Here is a 20,374-nt window from a genome sequence, read left to right on the forward strand (position 1 = left end):
GTAACCAGCCAGCAGAGGGAGAGATACGAAAGTCCAAGAGGTAGACGGGGAGATTCCTTGGCAGTTGCAGGCAGATACGTCATCACCCCGTGCCTTGACGAGCCGGGAGGAATCCCTGCCCCTTGAGATCAGACCTTTCATAAGGGAGCAGTGGAATGATGACTCCCTGAAACATGCAAAGAATGCATCAGTACTTGTCAATGGCCAACGCACTCATCAGCCCATGCCACAGGGCACTATCACTTTGTGATAGAAAATTACCTATTATATCAAATAGCTGAGCATGAGGGGGAGGTGAGAAAGTTGTTGTTAATCTCACAAATTTTCTGGTGGCAAGTCTATGAATTAGCACACGCCCACCTCCTAGGAGGCCATTTGGGCATCGAGAAAACACTAGAGCGGATTAAGCTCCGATTTTTTTAGCCAGGAATTAATGACGAGGTTCACCGTTTTTGTGTCTCTTGTCCAGACTGTCAATTACGGCAAATTCCTAGAAGGGACCGAGCTCCTCTCGTTTCCCTTCCCCTGATTGATGTTCCCTTTGAAAGAATTGGGGTCGACATTGTAGGACCCTTAGAGCCCTCAGCCTGAGGACATAAATATATATTAGTCCTCATTGATTATGCTACTTGATATCCTGAGGCTGTTCCCCTGCGCTCAGCCATGTCAAAAGCAATCACATGGGAACTTGTAGGGGTCTTTGCGCGTGTGGCATCCCTAAAGAGGTCCTTACTGATCAAGGGATGCCATTCACTTCAGAGACGTTCAGGGAAGTTGCCAAGTTACTTAAAATAAAGCACTTAAAGACTGCGGTGTATCATCCTCAAACCGACGGTCTAGTGGAGAGATTTAATCAGGCAGTCAAGCAAATGCCTCGCAAGGTGGATCAGCTCCTCCCCCTCATACTCTTTGCCTATCGGGAAGTCCCACAAGCACTCTGCGGGGTTTTCACTATTTGAATTATTATATGGACGACAACCTTGGGGATTATTTGATGTTTTGAAAGAAGGGTGGGAAGGAGAGGCTCTTCCCTCTACCAATATATTAGAGTATATCTCGCAGTTACGCAATTGATTTGGGAAAATTCGACCTGTTCTAAAAAGTCACTTGGAAAAAGCACAAGCAGCACAGGTCCGTTATTATGATTGTGGTATGACCCTCCAAGAATTCCATACGGGAGATCGTGTCATGGTCTTGGTTCCCACCTCCTATTCTAAATTACTTGCCCATTGGCAAGGACCTTATGAAATTAAGGAGAGGAAAGGACTTATCGATTATTTGGTGAAACAACCCAATCATCGTGTTTGTACCCCAGTTTTCAGAGAGAGTGGCGCCCTTGACTGATTTAACAAAGAAGAGGGCTCCTAACAATGTGGTATGGGATGATACGACAGAGGCTGCATTTAGTGACTTAAAACAAGCCCTTACGTCTACACCTTTTGAAAGCTCCTGATTTTTCTATTCCTTTCATTCTCCAGACCTACGCTTTGGACACAGGTCTCTGTGACATGTTGAGCCAAAACATTTATGGTGTAGAACACCCCGTCATGTACCTCGGAAACTGTTGGATCGGGAGACCAGGTATGCAGCATTGGAACAGGAGGCACTTGTGATTAAATGGGCGATTACCCAGTCAAGTACTACCTCTTGAGTCGGGAATTTACTCTTACAGTGGATGGCCCTACAGAAAGAGTTGAATCCTCGGGTCACCAGGTGGTTTCTTGACCTTCAACCGTATAAGTATTCACTTATTATTCATAAGGGCTCTCTTCATTCCAATGCCGATGCCCTTTCTCGTTCTCACGACCTCTCAGTGCAGGTCACCCAACCCGACAGGTCTGGGCTAAGGGGGAGCCTTGTCACACACGTGAGAGTGGGAGACAACTAAAGGGCCTGAGTAAATGTAATACTACACCAGACCAGGGGGTGGCAGAGTGTGCTGATTGTCTCTCTCAGTTTCTTGAGGACCATTCCCGGGAAATCTCACCAGGTCCTGGCACCTCTGATGATATCACTTCCGGCTCCGGCATAGATGACATCATTTCCTCCATCAGCCCTTAAAACCGCTATCTTACCTCCAAGTATTCAGTTCTGTTTTGGACTCAGTCTTGTGAATAATCTCTGTTCAATAATTTCAAACTTTTGCAGCCAGGATATAATATACGGGTGGCTGCCCCAAACCTTTATAATGTCTGGAGAGTCTTTCTTCTCGCACCCTGAAAACCACCAAATTTATCCTTTCATTTTCTAAATAAGTTTTACTTTAATAAATGAATTGTTCAAAGTAATGTGACATGGAAGTCATGTGATGAGTTATGTTATCTTACTCTACCTGATTAAGATGGTGGGACCCAGAAGTTTGTTACCAAAGTATTAGATCAAAGACAAAAGACCTAACGGAAAAAGTTAGTGTTAGGAATCTTACTGTAATTCTGTTGGCTATGAATTTGGTTGTAGATTTTGGTTTAAATGATTGGCACTGCTGGGTCTCTGGCTGTGACTTTGGCTAACTCCACAACCCTGTTTGTCCCTTTCACCTCCATGTATCTGCTGATTTTCCTACAGGTCAGCATTACAGTTAGCAAAGGTGGACATATGAACAAGTGTGTGGTTTTTGTTTTGCTCCGAGCTTTAATTCCACAAACAACTTAAGAAACAAATGAATGCTTATATTTAGTTTCCTATGTGTTTTTTTTATTATTTGACTTCATTCAGTATGTGTTTGTGAGGGAGAATTTGGACTTTTATTAAAATTTAGAGCACCTGCTCCAAAATGCTGTTTCCACAATTATGGCACACAATCCTCTTTTGGCAATCTGAAATATTGTGTGGAAACTTCCTTTTTAATCATCTTTTAACGTTATCATTTATTTAATCATAATCTTTTACGTTGTTTGCACTTCACTTTCTGTGTGCTGGGGTTCAGGAGTTACTGTCTTCCTTTTATTATTATTGTTTGTGGATGTGTTTGTTGTTTTCTTATCACTGCCACCATTTTGCTGCTGTGTTGCTTTGTGCTGCTTGGCTTATGTAGTCAGCTATTGAAACATCAACCATGTGATAAGTGGTGTCTGAACCTTAAATAAATTAAGGAAAGACCTTCAAAGAAAATTCAAGTGTCAAGTGACTTGAATTTAAAGTAACTAAATAAGAAAGTAACACAAAAATGCATCTCTGAATTATATACTGTTATGTAACAGAATCTTAAACAAAGCCTTCTTTTGCTCTTAATACTCACAAAGCAGCAGTAAAGTGGTGATTCATCTTTGTGCAGTGGAACATATTAAGAGCCTTTGATATGCTGGTAAAATGACTAGGGAATATATGAAGGATTCTTAGGTTTTATAACAACAACAACAACAACATTTATTTATATAGCACATTTTCATACAAAAAGTAGCTCAAAGTGCTTTACATAATGAAGAAAAAAAGAATAAAAGACAAAAAAGAAATTAAAATAAGACAACCTTAGTTAACATAATAAGGAGTAAGGTCCGATGGCCAGGGTGGACAGAAAAAACAAAAAAAAACTCCAGAAAGCTGGAGAAAAAAATAAAATCTGTAGGGGTTCCAGGCCACGAGACCGCCCAGTCCCCTTTGGGCATTCTACCTAACATAAATGAAATAGTCCTCTTTGTAGTTAGGGTTCTCACGGAGTTACTTGATGCTGATGGTTATACAGACTTCTGGCTTTTAATCCATCCATCATTGTTGGAACATCATGGTGCTTTGGGTAGATGGTAGTGGCACAAGCCACCACCAATAGGACACCGGAAAAGGAAACAGAAGAGAGATTAGGGGTTAGTACAAATTTTGAATGAATAGTTATTATAATGAATTGGATATACAGAGTGTCAGGATTAAATTACAGTGAAGTTATGAGAAGGCCATGTTAAAGTAATGTGTTTTTAGTAGTTTTTTAAAGTGCTCCACTGTATTAGCCTGGCGAATTCCTACTGGCAGGCTATTCCAGATTTTAGGTGCATAACAGCAGAAGGCCGCCTCACCACTTCTTTTAAGTTTTGCTCTTGGAATTCTAAGGAGACACTCAGTTGAGGATCTGAGGTTGCGATTTGGAATATAAGGTGTCAGACATTCCGATATATAAGACGGGGCGAGATTATTTAAAGCTTTATAAACCATAAGCAGAATTTTAAAGTCAATTCTGAATGACACAGGTAACCAGTGTAGTGACATCAAAACTGGAGAAATGTGTTCGGATTTTCTTTTCCTGGTAAGGATTCTAGCAGCTGCATTCTGCACTAACTGCAAACGATTGATGTCTTTTTTGGGTAGTCCTGAGAGGAGTGCATTACAGTAATCTAGCCGACTAAAGACAAACGCATGAACTAATTTCTCTGCATCTTTCGATGATATAAGAGGTCTAACTTTTGCTATGTTCCTTAGGTGAAAAAATGCTGTCCTAGTGATTTTATTAATATGCGATTTAAAATTCAGATTACAATCAACGGTTACCCCTAAGCTTTTTACCTCCGATTTGACTTTTAATCCTAATGCATCCAGTTTATTTCTAATAGCCTCATTGTATCCATTATTGCCAATCACTAAGATTTCGGTTTTTTCTTTATTTAATTTGAGAAAGTTACTATTCATCCATTCTGAGATACAGGTTAGACATTGTGTTAGCGAATCAAGAGATTTGGGGTCATCAGGTGCTATTGATAAATACAGCTGTGTGTCATCAGCATAGCTGTGGTAGCTCACGTTATGTCCCGAGATAATCTGACCTAATGGAAGCATGTAGATGGAGAAGAGCAGCGGACCCAGGATAGAGCCTTGTGGAACACCATATAGAATATCATGTGTCTTTGAGTTATAATTACCACAACTAACAAAGAATTTTCTCCCTGCCAGGTAGGATTCAAACCAGTTTAAGACACTGCCAGAGAGGCCCACCCATTGACTAAGGCGATTCTTAAGAATATTATGATCAATAGTGTCAAATGCGGCACTCAAATCTAAGAGGATGAGAACAGATAAATGGCCTCTGTCTGCATTTACCCGCAAGTCATTTACTACTTTAACGAGTGCAGTTTCTGTGCTGTGATTTGTTCTAAAACCTGACTGAAATTTATCAAGAATAGCATGTTTATTGAGGTGCTCATTTAACTGCAAAATGACTGCCTTCTCTAGAATTTTACTTAAGAAAGGCAGGTTAGAGATGGGTCTATAATTTTCAAGAGCAGAGGGGTCGAGATTATTTCTCTTAAGTAGGGGTTTAACTACCGCAGTCTTAAGACAGTCTGGGAAGACCCCCGTATCTAATGACGAATTTACTATGTCAAGAACATTATCAATAAGCACACCCGATACTTCTTTGAAAAAAATTGTTGGTATTGGGTCAAGGGCACAGGTGGATGGTTTCATTTGAGAAATTATTTTATGTAAATCAGGTAAATCTATCCTAGTGAAAGACTCTAATTTATTTATTATGGAATACTGGGGTTTCGGGGGATCCTTAGTGTTGGGGAGATATACTATGTTATTTCTAATATCATTAATTTTTTGATTGAAAAATACAGCGATAGCCTCACAGGTTTTACTGGAAGTACTTAGGAGGCATTCCTTTGAGTTACCTGGGTTTAACAGATGATCAATTGTCGAAAATAAGACTCTGGGATTACTAGCATTGTTATTTATAATCTTAGAGAAATAGCAGCGCCTCTCAAGACGGACTGTGTTATTGTATTCTGTTATTTTAACTTTTAATATCTCATAGTCAATAGTTAGTTTAGTCTTCCTCCATTTACGCTCAGCTCTACGGCATGTTCTCTTTAAATCAGACACTCTTTGGGTCTTCCAAGGTATAACAATGCTAGAAGATTTTTTAACTGTCTTTTCAGGTGCAACTATGTCAACAGCAGCCCTCACTTTAGTATTAAATCTTTCCACCTTACTATTTACATTCTCCTCGCTATTATAGTTGGCACTATAAACGGACTGATTGGTTAGAATGTTTGTAAGTTTATACTTAAGTATGTAATAGCAGGTGAAAAAATGTCTCACTTAAGCCACCTGTGATCACACCAAAGTGAATTTTTTTGAGTAGGCCACATCCTGAGTGGGCATCCATGGTTAACACATCTCCCTATGCCTAAGAGATATGACATCTCAATTGTAAAATGTTTGTGATCATCATGAGACCTGCAATGGCAGTGCCCTTTCTAAGTTCTGCTTTAAACCTTTTCATACCTTGACTAAGATTTTATCTAAATAGACTCCAACACTGTAGAAAACAAATCAATAATTTTTTTTTCTTTTGTGCTACTTATAATTTTAAGCAACGGTCAAACTGAAATTTGTAGGTCTCCATTTGTAGTTGGAGTACAACAAAAACAAGAAGAAGGGTTGGGGCACCAGATGGTAGACACGTTTAATAGCCAGAATGATTTGTAGAATCTGAAAGAAAATTAAGAAAACATCTCCTCTTAAAGTCATGGTCCAGAGTGATGAGGATGAAGAAGGGGAGGAGTGATTGTTACTTCTGGTGAAATTGACATTGTGGCTCCTCCAGATCAAGCTTCTACATTCTAGGGCAAATGGAACTCAGGTTAGTCATAGTGTTACCACTAATTTTTCCCCATAATATTAGACAACCTGAAACAGAGCCCCAAGCTCTTGTGCTTGACACATTACAATTTTGTTATATTTGGCATATTATATACAGTAGTAGTGTGACAGAGAATAGGACTTTAGGGACCTTCAAAAATCAAATTGGTGTTATTTCGGAGAAATTAGGTGAGTAGGATTGGAGAGCATTATTGGGCTGAATGGTCTGTTCTCATCAACATTTTTCCATTGTTTTATTATGTCTAACTAATTAGAATGTATTGCAATGAACAAAGAGATCAGAGAAATCTAGTGTCAGAAGTTTAGCTCCATTGTGATGGGGTATATGTTGTTTAATCAAGGCAGGCACATATGCAGTACTGAAGAACAGCTCCAGAACAACAAATATTTAGAACATTCCTGTCTCCTGTTCTTTTCATTAATGCAGGATGATTGCAGCATGTTGCACCATACCAGTTTTATCATTTACTACTCGAGGTCCCCTCTACCATACCCAGTCTCTCCTTTCGCAATGCTGACTCTGACCTCCTCTGTGTCTTGACTCCTTAAATCTCCCACGGTTGCTGCCCAGTCCCCATAAAGAACTCCCAGAGACTGTGGAGAATAAGAAGAAGACATTTATATAGTGTTTTTCACACTTTTCGAGGTGCTTAGCATAGAGAAGGGAGAGTCACTTCAACAACCACCAATGTGCAGCATGCACTTGGATGAAGCGAAGACAGCCATTTTACATCAGTACGCTCAGCCAACATCATTGAAAGAGTCAGTTAATCAGTTAGGGATGACTGGATGGCCAGAATTACCAGGCCATGGTGGACAATTTAGCCAGGACATCAGGAAACACTCTTTACAAAGGATGTCCAGGGATCTTTCATGACCACAGAGAGTCAGGACCTCTGTGTTACATCTCATCCAAAGGATGGAGCCATTTTTACGGTACAGTGTCCCTGTCACTGCACTGGGATCCACACACAGAGCCACAGAGTAAGCGACCCTGTTTTGCCTCACCAGCAGCAGCCCAAGCTTTTTGTAGACGGTCTCCCATTCAAGTACTGGCCGGGCCTGAACATGCTTAGCTTCACGTGAATGACCTGTTCTGAAGGACATGTGGTATGTTTACTGGCATGACAAGCACTGTCTAGAATGTATGAGGTCACTCCAGGTAACTGGCTCCACCTCAGTACTCAGTCTGCCAAAAGACACAGTATTAATAATTTAAACTACATTAGCTGGCACTTGTCTACCTCTCCTTAAAATATGTCTGAATGTCTTATTTTTGAATAAACTATTTTTCCTGCCACTCCTATAGAACAAAGTTACTAAGATGAAACTGTCTAAAGAACAACTTTACAAAATTAGTTTTTTAGGCTTTTCGATTTCCTGAAGTCTTAGGGTTTGCTTTATTGAATAATCACAATAAATATTCTGCTCACAGCCAACATCTTTCTTAAGGGATTATATTAATGTTTTAATCATTACAGGCATTCCAATTCCCAAATTAATTTATTTTCTCATGCAAAAAATGACATTTCTAAAATAGCCACGCTTTATCAAGAATAAACCCTTGATTAGCTTCAATCATAACTGAACAAGTCATTCTAATTTAAATTTCTGAAAAATGTTTATAAATTAAAATATGAAAACTGGGAAATGTTATCTAATAAGATAATATGAATGAATGGTTTTTGATTAGTTAACAAGACAGTTTCATATAAAGCCAAGTGTAAAAATAACATGCATTACACAGCAGTGCTTTTTGTAAAGATATTTTCTCTTGTAGTCCTCAGTTATCTCTTAAATTTTTGTTCAGATCCATTTTTAGAAACAATAAAAAATTGCATAATGACCTGCTAATTTAATAATTATTATTAATGGTCTTCCTAAAAACATACACAGTATTCATTACCCTCTGTCCATTGCTGACTTATTTATGTCTGTATTTAAATTTCATGCATTCAAAGCATTTAATAGTATTGCACTTAAGGTCCACTTCCTTCTAGTTTGCATTTCTGCATTTCTCTCATTTGTCTTAACTGATGAGAAATGTGAAAATGAAAATAAACATTACAACAGGGGACCATGGTAAGTGCAGTATGTGATATCCCCAAATTAGTATATAGGATCAGAGGCAAGGGTAGAAAGAGTCACTACAACTGATAGATAGATAGATAGATAGATAGATAGATAGATAGATAGATAGATAGATAGATAGATAGATAGATAGATAGATAGATAGATAGATAGATAGATAGATAGATAGATAGATAGATACTTTATTAATCCCAAGGGGAAATTCACAAATTCACAACTGTGTAGGGAAACATAAAAGATGGAAGCAGCCAAAAGAATTTAGTGAATGAAAAAAATAGAGATGCCTGAAAAAGCCTGACTAGGGACTGAAGAAGCTTTCAGTGAAGCTTTTTACAATTGTGAGCTCAATGTGCTGTTTAAAATCCCACTGAATGTCAGGAACTTGGAGAGAACCTTAGGATTAAGTCCCAAAATCAGTAACCAAAAGACCCACAAGGAGAAGGATCTGTCAGCCTTTGGTTAATGAATATAAAAGGGCAGGTGAAGATTCTTTATAAATTAAAATATTCATTGCAAAAAAATACACTTTCTTAAAAAAGCTCTAGGGGTCTATAGAGCACAAAAGGAAAACCAAGAAGTGCCTGAAATAGGCAAACAAATCAAGGAGAAAGGTTTGGAAACACCAAGGGTTCAATATCTATTTAATCCACACAAAAAAAAAATCAATAATTTCTAAAAGTCACCAAAACCACCAAATGCATTCAAGTGAACCTCAAGGGACTGCTTGTTTTTAGAGCAGTCACTTGACCATGATAGGTAGGAGGGCCCGCCTCTTGGGGAACCAACCACAAGACACATGGAATGTAGCAGAAGATACGTAGGCACATAGAAAATAAATGATCAACAATATTAACATAAACAAAAGAGTCAAAAATTAACAATAAAAGACAGAAAAAAAGAATCACTGGCTAAAACATAGCATGAACCTATTTCAATGGTAAAAATAGCATTGAATATATCTGACTACCGCTTCTGCACCAACAGCAGCAACCAGAACCATAAACTGGGACAAGTCTGGCAATCTGCTTTCAGGTATTTCTCCATTATCAGCAGGAACTTTATAGGAAGCATTGACATTGAGGATATGGAGAAATGAGTATAGGTCTCTTTTGTTATTTTTTGATTTATTTTTTTATACTTTAGTTGATTTATTTTTGTTTTGTTCAACATGTCTTTACTGTTGTATGCTCTGTATGATGTCTCTTTCAGCTACACTATATAATGTTTAGCACTTTGAAGCTGAAATATTCAAGTCAGGTAGAACACAATATAAACAGATTGCTAATTCAAATGTTTTCAAAATGACTGAAGTGCATGGTCCATGTCAAGGCTTTTATACTTCATTTCAGTAAAATATATATTTTTTTTAACTCTTTAATCATTGTTATGGCCAAAAGCTTAACCTCGACTTTGCAATGGTGGTTATGAGTGATATTACTTTAACGGTGTGAAAAAAACATTTCTGATGGAGTTTTGTGTAAAATGATTAGGAAAATTTTCAAATGTTGAAACAAGCAAAAGGAACCGAGATAATGACCAGACAAACTGCATTCATGTGCTAGAAGCATCTCAATGATGGCTATACAAGAGTAAGGGATGACATTTGATCTGATGAAGAGGTTAAAAAAGCTCCAGTTGATGCCATAACAATGGTATCAATGAATCCATTCCTCTCTGTCTTTGAGAACCTTTTGCAGTGTTGTAAAACGTTTATAATGTGTGAAGGAAAGGAAATGCTCCACAACCCAGGTAAATCTTCAGCTCTAGAATGTCAGGTACAGTCTTAGAACTTTTCCAATAAATCCAGAAAGAGATCTGCAAAGAAAATCCAATCCACAAATGTAAGCAGTGCTTGTACTCACCGGTACACAGTACTGGCACCTCTTCCAATTTCCAGCTACAGTAGCTGCACCCTTTCTGATTTATGCTATACCTGCAGTGCTTGAAGCTTCATTGAGAACCCTCTCCCTCAATCTTCAATCCAATGTTATTATATTTCACCACTCACAGTTTCACTGGGACATCCCAGACGTTCTTTGATTGAATATAATTGTATCCCAGAGCTAGAATTTATGTGAGTACCCTACGTAAACGTACCAGTGTATTACTGTGCTTGAAATTTCATGGGGACACCCCCCCCACCCTTGCTCATTGATCAAATACTAGTGTTTCAAGGTTACCAGAGGGCCTCCAGTGATTTGGTTCCACTTGAAGCACTGAATGCAGATGTTTAAAAACAGCATGAAAATCAGTAGTGTTATTTTGCTGCTGTCATGAAGTACATCTACAAAGGGCAATGTGCATAGAATTTGAATAGTATATAAAGCAATTCTTAGATTTTCAAACTTTCTGATGCCGGCCTAATGCAGGTACAATAAAGCCAAACTCAGGCACTTCCTGAAAGAGCATGTCAATTTCTTTCAAGCTCTTTAAAGTCACAGGTGCACAAAAACTGAAGGCAGGTTTTCAGAAATGAGACTTTGTCTGACTTGGAGTGTGACGTTGTCATTAATAACCTCCCAGAGAGCCCCAGGATACTGATGACTAGAATTTTTGATTGTTCACTCCTTTGTTGTCATATGGGTGCATCTCATTTTAATGGACTTTATATTGCCATTATTTCCTTACGTCTATCAAATTGAAACTGTGCAGATATTTTGAGTGTTCATGTATGTCAGAGGAACCAGACTAATCAGAAAGCATGGTGCATTAAGGTGCTGCTGATACCAGTGATCATATAACAGCTTGGCCACAGCCGACAGCCCTCATGATCACGTGACAAATAACACAAACAAAAAAAAAAAACTAAACTAAAATCTACAATATACAACAAAGACAATACCTACATGCATTTTCACATGGTCCTGCGCATTTGTGGTATACCTATCTAATGGAGGTATTGCTCTTTTTTGTCTTTACCATTTTGTAGCTTATTACTTTTTTCTGATCTGAGACGTGTAATTCTCATAATTATGGCAAAGTTTACTCTTCAGGGATAATCTATTTTAAAACTGACCAGTAATTTAACTTTACACCCAAATCACTTCTGGAATTAGGTGCAAAGGAACCATAATATCCGAGCACCCTATCACCGAGAGTCGTGGAGCTCTCAACACACCCCAAACTGAACAATGTCCCTTGACCTCCACTCTTTTGGAAACTGTTTAACAAAACTAGAACGTCCACAATTAGCAATCAATGAATATTTCTTGTCTGACCTGAGACATGGCATTATATAGTGCAACTCCTTTGCAGCTCTCCATCATTCTGGCCAAATGCTATGGCCTCTGTTCCCTGTCCACACCTTTGTCTCTCACACTTCATGTTGGAATTTTTCTGATCACACCTATTTAGTGGGTCACTCTTGGACAATAAGGCACGTAGTATTTTAGTAGTATTGAATATGTGGTTCCTATGCAAATTATATATTTTCACTCTTTATCAACTATTTCAATAAAAAAACAAAATACTGAAAATAATAATACGGCAGTGTTCAACTATCTCAGAAATCTCATCTTTAAAAATTCCTTGGAAGAATAGTACTTGTGATTCCATTCTTAAATGTAAAGATTTATATTTGATTTTTTTAGTAGCTACTGGTAATTGTCATAGCTGGAACTAAGAATCTCCCCAGTTTACGTAAGCCATATGCCTTAAAATAAATAGGCTGTGGATTTTTAAATTCATATTTTGATATATGTTTTGACATGAAAGCAAAAGTGATAGCCTTGAATATGTTAAAACATAAACACAGGCTTACTGTCAAGTGGATCACAAAAATTGTTGTTTTCAGCTGACAAGGAAGGCCAAGTGATGGCTTTTTCATAAATTCCTGACAATAACTGTCTGCATTTTGTTTTATTACTTCTTTCCATCTGCTTCAGACAAATTTAAATTAGAATCCTAGGCATATTAGCTTTACTTAAAGTATGCTTTTATTGATTTTTTTATTATTTGGAAAGCAATTGTACTCTCCTTCATTTTAACGCTAATCTCATTTGAGTATTGAACAAAAATAATAATGAAGTATAATTAAGTCACAGTATTTATTTATATAAAAATTACACTTTTTAATTTACAAAATACACAAAATATTTCAATATGTTGCAAAAATGACTACATGGCTAGATTCTGCAAATAGATATGATAAAATGTTAGAAGACATTCACTGTGTTTCTGCTACACTTAAAACTCTGTGAATACATTTGGAAAATGTTTATTTGAAAAATAAATGCAGAGTTCCAAGTCATGGGACAAGATTTTTGACAGCCCAGCAAAACTTTGTGCTATCTTCCGTTTTCTTTTTTAATGGATCAGTAGAAGGTATTTATATACATCTTTACATTAAAAAATCCAATCCATGATACAAAACTTTGTAGAGATGATACACTGCATAGATCAATCACTAAATAATTTGATTCTTTAATTAATCATTATTTCCCATTTGAAACTAATTACTGTAACTCACTATTTGAGTAAGCTGTTGTGAACTATTTGATCTTTCATAAAAGTGCAACCAAAAAGTCAATATAGTTCCTAAAGCTAAGCAAAGGAAAAGCAAGAAGATCAGTCTGTACGGGGTGGGGTTTGATTCACCAAGTCATCAAATTGTTAACCAAAACAAAAGCACTAGATAAATAAACAAGGTTAAATGCAAAAGTCAAAACCATCCTTAAAAACAATTTGCTAGAGAACCTAAACAAAAGGTTTTTCCTTTCAAAATAACATTAACGGCAAATTGCTTTATCTTAACACCTACAGTCAAACATGGAGTCATAACAATAGAGATTCACAAAAGCAGGAGCAATTAATTAATCTACACACAACACAAGAATGAGAAAAATTAACAAACACAAAATTAAAATTAAGCAATAAGATTTGTGACTAAATTTCAACTCTTGAGAAAATTAAAACAAACCCAGCCCTAGAAACCTCATACTTCCAAACTTAAATAATTTAGGTTTGTTAAAACAAAATGACATACCAAGAAGCAAAAGAAAATAGTGCAAGAAAACTAAAGAAAGAATCGTAATGAAGTTATATATTTACAAAGAAAATCTCAAAATGTAATTAACCCTTAACTACTTGCTCTGGTGTATTTTGTACACCAAACTGTTATTTTTGTCCAATGTCCTTTTACTTGAACCTACTAGCAGCATCCGCCATCTATTCTCAGCTTGATTCAAAAGTACAGTGTTGCAATGGTTTCCCTCCAGTGTGCCCCCTGCTGGTTTTATGATTGGATGCACAGTGGCAAGTTCCATATGGTGCATTTGGTACACTGCACAGGTACTTACATACTGTATGTATGACAATGATGAGGTGTTCTTCTTACAATGACTTTGTCTGTAAAGAACATTCAACAACTGAAGTGAAATGTGATCCATGTGCAAATTCTGCAGTCTCTCTATTATAAAAAAAATCCTGGGAGGGAGGGAGACTAGGGAGATGAGATGTCTCGGAAGACAATCTGACGTCCCTTGAGAGACACTTTAACATCCCACGAAGACGGCAGTGAGACAACATTTAAATCAGGTTCACAGACAGACAGACAGACATCATGTGCTCCCAGCTCTTAAAACAATGACAAGCAGAATACGCAGCTTGCCAGCAGCAGCAGCAAGAAGCCAGCAGATGATCCGACTGCTTCTCCTTAACGTGCGTTCAGCCTCCCCTTCCCAACGCAAGCGGCAGAGACATGAAGTGGCAAAAGGACAGCTGCAGTACAGGCTTTTAAATGATCAACATGCAGCACGACAAAAAGAACACACAGCTCGCCAGCAGCAGCAGCAGATCCGACGTCATCTCCTTAGCATGCGTTCAGCCGCCTCCCCTTCATAACGCGAGCAGCATTATACGTCCTGCGAGAAAGATTTAACCATGCCCGGGGCCGGAAATAAAGGACAAGTATTGTTTTTACAAAAGTTTTAAAGTAAAAGTGAAAATAATGCATATGTAACAATTCCCATGAAAATAACAATCTCTTTAAATTGTTTATCCGGTAAACCAAACCCGGGGGTGGGCAAGCGAAGTGAGCAGGGGGTGGAGCCCCAAGTACAATTTAAAATTATTGCAGTATTTTATATTACAACCTCACACCGTACATATACAGTAAATAGCCATTTTAAAAGTGGTACATAAAGTACATGTGAGTACTTATGAGATGAGAAATGGTGCAAGTAGTTAAGGGTTAAAAAAATCAATGAAAGGGAAAAACTAAACATTGAGTATTGGAAGTGCACTGAATGCTAATTAAATGATGTAGGGCTAAGATTCTAAAGAAATAGGAAAGTATAAAAGAAAACCAAAAGCCAATGACAGGAATATCAAAAGCAAACCAGAAGATAAAGAAAAATATTCAAGAAAAGACTCCTCTTTTATGTATCCTCAGATGACTGTACTAATTTAGCAACAGCATTTTAGAATGAGTCAAACTTAGAAATCTGTTTTCTGTGGCACTAATTTTATTTGAAAAGGCGTGGGGAAAGGGAGCAATAAACAGCTATGAAAAATATAATGATTAAATTAAAAGGGAAAAAACAAAAGGAAGAAAAGATGGAGCTCCTACAAAGTAATGGTATCAGCACCATGTTGTTTTTTTGTGTTCCTTGGATGTATGTTTGCCAATTTATGCACAGACTCAGGCCTGATTACGTAGGGTTTGGTGAGCAAAGCAAGTCCTCACAGACTGCACAGCAATGGATTCTTTTCTTTTTTCAGGCTGGCAGTTGGGTTCTTTAGTGCTGCAGTATACTCCATGCATTGACATATTATTATGTCTGCACAACCCTGCATCAGTCAAAGTAACTCAATTTCACCATCTCCTAGTTATGAGTGATTCTGATTATTTTTTGAGTCCTTGCAAAGTATTGTTTGGATGCCTGTTAGTTATGAAGCCCATTTTTATGGACTTCATCACAAAACAAAGTCAAAATTGGAGGAAAGTCATCAAATAACCCTGGCCACAAAAAAACTTTTACTTATTTAATTTATTAAACTAACTAAGAAGAAACATATTGAAAAATAATAAAATCAAGAAAATAAAAAATACAAATGCTAGATTTGGAAAAATGCAAAACTATATTCAAAAGTAATAAAATACATGCAAAAAGCCAAATTTTCAAACATTCAAAAAACACAAAAATACACGAAGATGATATACCAAGTCTTCTTCTTTCGGCTACTACCGTTAGGGGTTGCCACAGTGGATCATCTTCTTCCATATCTTTCTGTCCTCTGCATCTTGTTCTGTTACACCCATCACCTGCATATATATATATATTGATATACCAAGTCTCAAATCCAAAATTCTGCAGCACAAAGCAAAAGATCAAAAACCAGAGAGTGCCAAAACAAAACAAAAACCAAAACCAGAAGTGAAGGAAACCAATAAAACATTTGGGAATAAGAGGATTACAAGACCATAACGTAAGATTAATGTCACTGCATTAAAATGGTGACTGCAAATTACATAAATTTTGCCCAGGAGGTATGCAGCAACAAATCTGAAGCAACTGGGGTCTTTTAACTAATGAAGGATCTCTCCCTATCACAATCAAAAACACTTTAACAATTAGAAAATTAATAAGCAAAAGACTTCAAGGAAATATCATACTAGATATACTTAAATAAAATGATTAACAATAAGAAGAGAATTAAAGTAGAACTAAAACAGAACACTACAGAAAAGAAGGCAAAAATAAAACACAAAAGATGCAAAAAAATACAATCCCCAAGAGGAATCCACAAAAATAACATAATAATACATATCATTTAATGCTACTTTGTATTGTTTTCTGATGGCCATAGCCAGCTTGCAGGTGGCAACCACCTTGAGTGGCAAATCTATTATTATTATGCACATGTGTTTGTGCCATTGGCATGTCAGAATATGTAAAATTGGCAGTGATCAGTCATAGGTGTTCTCTCTTTGGATCTAAAAACTACTTTTAAACTGTTTGTCTGTAACATTAGTGAAAACTAAAAGGCACGTCCAAGGACTTTAAGCTTTATTTTCTAAACTTTGTCCTGTTTCATTTAATGATTGATTCTTTCTGCTCCTTAAATTTCTTTAACAGTGGTGGCTATATTTTGTGATTTTGAGGCAGCTGGCACCTCTAGTTACACGCCACTCAGTGGTTGTGAGTGCAGAAGTAATCTTTTTGGTCCATTAGAAGCTAATGTTGATTGTTTCAGTTGCTTACAAAACCCCATTTATGATTTTGATTTCTTTAAAGACAGAACCGACTGCTTGATTAGAGTGTTGGCAAAATGAAATAAAATGAAGATAAACAACATTTGCTGGTTTCTTTTAATGTGTTACCATTGGACACAAGTGAAAAATGCAAGAATAACAACTGGAAGGCATGCCATTTTTATTATTTCACTTATCTTTTGTCTTAAGAGCTTATCATTAACACTTATTTATAGTTCTTTTATTCAGGTTACATAAACAAATTTATGCTTTTTAGTCAAGACAAACATGCATTGACTTATAACTTATTATTTTTGTATGAAAAAAGTCACTATTTTCAACTTATCTGACTTATTTTTTAAGTCTCTAGCACATGATCAATTTGTTTATTCTGTAATCTTTTTAAACTAGATTTAGAGTATAAAACAATATATTCCCTATAATGAATTTTACCAGACACTTGCATTAGCTGCAGGCCATTCATTTACACTATATTATCATTATTTATCAGTGCTGTGCAACCTGCAAATGAGGTGGCAACAGAGCATTTCAGAGTTTATAAATGATCATTCTAAAGCAGATCCACTCTGTCAGCTTTAGAGACACTAACACATACAAGAGTAAAATTAAACTGTGGCTAGGATTAATGGTTTTTATGAATAAAGTAGTTAACTGGCTGATGTGCATGGGACTAGGGATTTCTTTACTAAATGGTAGTTTCTTCAGACAGAGGTATGTAAAACTTTACATTTATAGCTAGGATTCATCCAGGCAATGGATACATGTATTAAATGTATGAAGAAAAAAAAAAAGAACTATAGAATTATCAAAGCAAGGCTCGCTTAAACAAGAGCACCTTCTGATGACACCATGAAAGACTCTGTATCCTTAATCCTGCAACACAAAGATGCCATCCCGGTCTTCTAGACTAAATTAAACATACAGTAAATGACAATAGTGATAAGCCTTATGGACAAATGAGCATGCTTGGTAAGTCTTGCTTTGTTTCTCCAGCTGACAATTACACTTTAGTGAATTTGTCCAAAATGTAGATGTTATTGTTCACACTGATCTATATTTCAGTCCTCACTTAACTGCACTGCCTGAAGCTGGCTTACTTATATTAGAATTATTTCATTTCATTGTTAAGATAATTTCTCAGTATGCAGCAGAGAGAAAAGTTACTTCCATACTTTGTTTCAGGTAGAATGACTACAGTAATCCATTATTGTCTGACTTTTTAAACTCATCTTCTTCCATCCTAAAATGATCTCAAAATGTTACTTCAGGGAATTATGACCACTCCAAGCCATAAGTTATTATATCGGTCACCAGCTAAGTGTACAGAAAAATATATGAAGCCTCAAATGATTTTGACTCTCGTACTTACACTCCAGAGCATAATTTATACTCACAAAGATAAATAAAACTTCAGCACTAAGGCTCTGGGATGATATACAGTCTCTGTACCATTGGTCTCAGCATTCAGATCAAGCCTGGAAGCTCCCTGTATTAGCATAGCTGACTCCTGCCTGCTCATAGTGTGCACATTTCTGTTAGGTATTTGTATAGAATCAAAGTTACTAACCCCTTTTTCCCTTTTTCTTTTCTTTTGGTATCCTGCTATGGCATGTATTGCCCGTGCTACCTTGACCAGTTTATTCCTATGATCTTAGCAATAGAAAAGTCAGGATGGGTGGAACCCAATGCTTTTAACACTGACAGAATTCCCTGAAAATGATGGGTTCGGTGTAGGTGTAAAAGCGGAGAGAGGATGTTGACGTGAGCAGTGCGGAGTATGTGCCACTCTCACAAAGACTCTAAGCTCAGAGAGCATTATACAAGGTACAACAATTACCAGCAATCATTTTGAGGTCCTAGAAAGTCCTGAGGTATTTAGGCTACACTTTCTCTAGCAGTCCCTAAGCAAAGTCCATCAAAAAACAGGGTATACATTCTTTGACACACACTCATAGGTTTATAGGGTCTTTATTCTCATGTGTGTTGAGTGCAGTGAAACTGTTACTTGCATCTTCTTATAAACACATTACTGAGTATAAGTGATGAGCAACTTTACCATGGACTCTTTTGTCCTTCCTTCCTCCAGTTTATAAGACTATCAGTGTAACGTACTTTCCTAATTTTTTTCCTAAATTTCATCTTTTGGTCTCTGCTGTTCTTAATGATCTCCTCTCTTGTTTCCAGCGTCTTTCAGTGCCTGAGAGCCATCACTTTGTTCTAAAGGGGATGGCCATGTAAATCATATACGTTCCTAAATTCTACCTGAACTGTGGAGGCTATGTTGGATTAAAGAGAACCAAAAAATTGTCAAGTAAACTACTGAACAGGAATCCCACCCTTTATTTGTTCATTCCTATTCCTATGAAAAGAGGTAAGACTGTCTTTAAATTGTTCTCTAAATAAATCTTTGATTGTATACCCAAAAACAGAATATTTCCTGCTTTATGGCCATTTTCAGTGTGAGGTGTCTAACAATAATGAAAGCAGCTTCTTACCTTAATGCTCGTTCACTTCATTTCATTTTCTCTTCTTCACACACCTCCTTCATCTCTCTCCCTCTGTCTCACATATGCATGCATCTCATTTAGCCTTCTGAGCTCTTCTGCCTTGTCAGCAGGGCACAGTCTGTGACTCCCTGCAGTGTAAGATCTGTATGCAGAGAAACAGATCAACACGAGAGATGGAGAGAGATGTGGGTATGTGCACAACGTGTGATCAAGGACTCCTCAACCCCTGACTTACTCTGCTTGCAGCCTACAGCTAGCTCTCTATGAAGCTAGACCTGTCTTTTCACAGTCTTCAACTACAAATAGTGGTTTGAGGATTTTGTGACTTCAGCTTTTTAGAAAAAATACAGTAGAATGTTTGAAAATAGGAATACGTTTCTTCTTTAGGGAAAATTGCAACTTTCTCAACTAATCCTAATGCAGCTCTAACCTTAACTACTTGTGCAAAAACTACATAATTAATAAAATGAAGATTCTCAGTAAACACAATGTTTAATTTATTTGATTTTCATAAAACATTAACATTACTGGTCATTTATTCTTTACTTAGCATTTTAGATCACATTAAATTATATTAGATTAAGTTAAATAAACTTTATTAATTCCAAAGGGAAATTCGGATGCATACAGCAGCAGAAACATAAAAAAAAACAAGGATAAAGACTCAGGACAAATAATACAGCCAATCAATCAATCAACTGATAAATAAATTAATAAATGTACTGTATATTGTGCAGATATTTCAAAATGAACTTAATTAGAAGTACTTCGGGAGGGAATGTTGAATTTGCCACCGTGTTGGAATGTGCCTGTTGCTAAAAGTGCTCCAAATGAGTGCCTCCTGGAGTGGACTTTTCATGATGGCATCCAATTTTGCTACCATCCTCTGTTCCACAACAGCTTCCAGTGTGTCCAGAAATCTCCCTGTGATGGAGCGGGCTTTCCTGATTAGTTTATTCAGGCATTGTGC

At 37.0% G+C, this 20,374-nt stretch overlaps 1 long non-coding RNA gene across 1 annotated transcript in view; it reads right to left on the reverse strand.

The window, feature by feature from the left end:
• The window catches only part of LOC127527620 (uncharacterized), a 38,428-nt gene extending 18,864 nt beyond the window's left edge, over nucleotides 1–19,564 (reverse strand). Inside the window, exons 1-2 of the long non-coding RNA XR_007934812.1 lie at nucleotides 19,393–19,564; nucleotides 7,064–7,185 (exon numbers count right to left, since the gene is read on the reverse strand). This is a non-coding gene — a long non-coding RNA (uncharacterized LOC127527620). The remainder of the gene's footprint in view (nucleotides 1–7,063; nucleotides 7,186–19,392) is intronic.
• Nucleotides 19,565–20,374: the final 810 nt, after the last annotated feature.

This window comes from Erpetoichthys calabaricus, chromosome 4 (genome assembly GCF_900747795.2).
Source record: "Erpetoichthys calabaricus chromosome 4, fErpCal1.3, whole genome shotgun sequence".
Taxonomy (NCBI): Eukaryota; Metazoa; Chordata; class Cladistia; order Polypteriformes; family Polypteridae; genus Erpetoichthys; species Erpetoichthys calabaricus.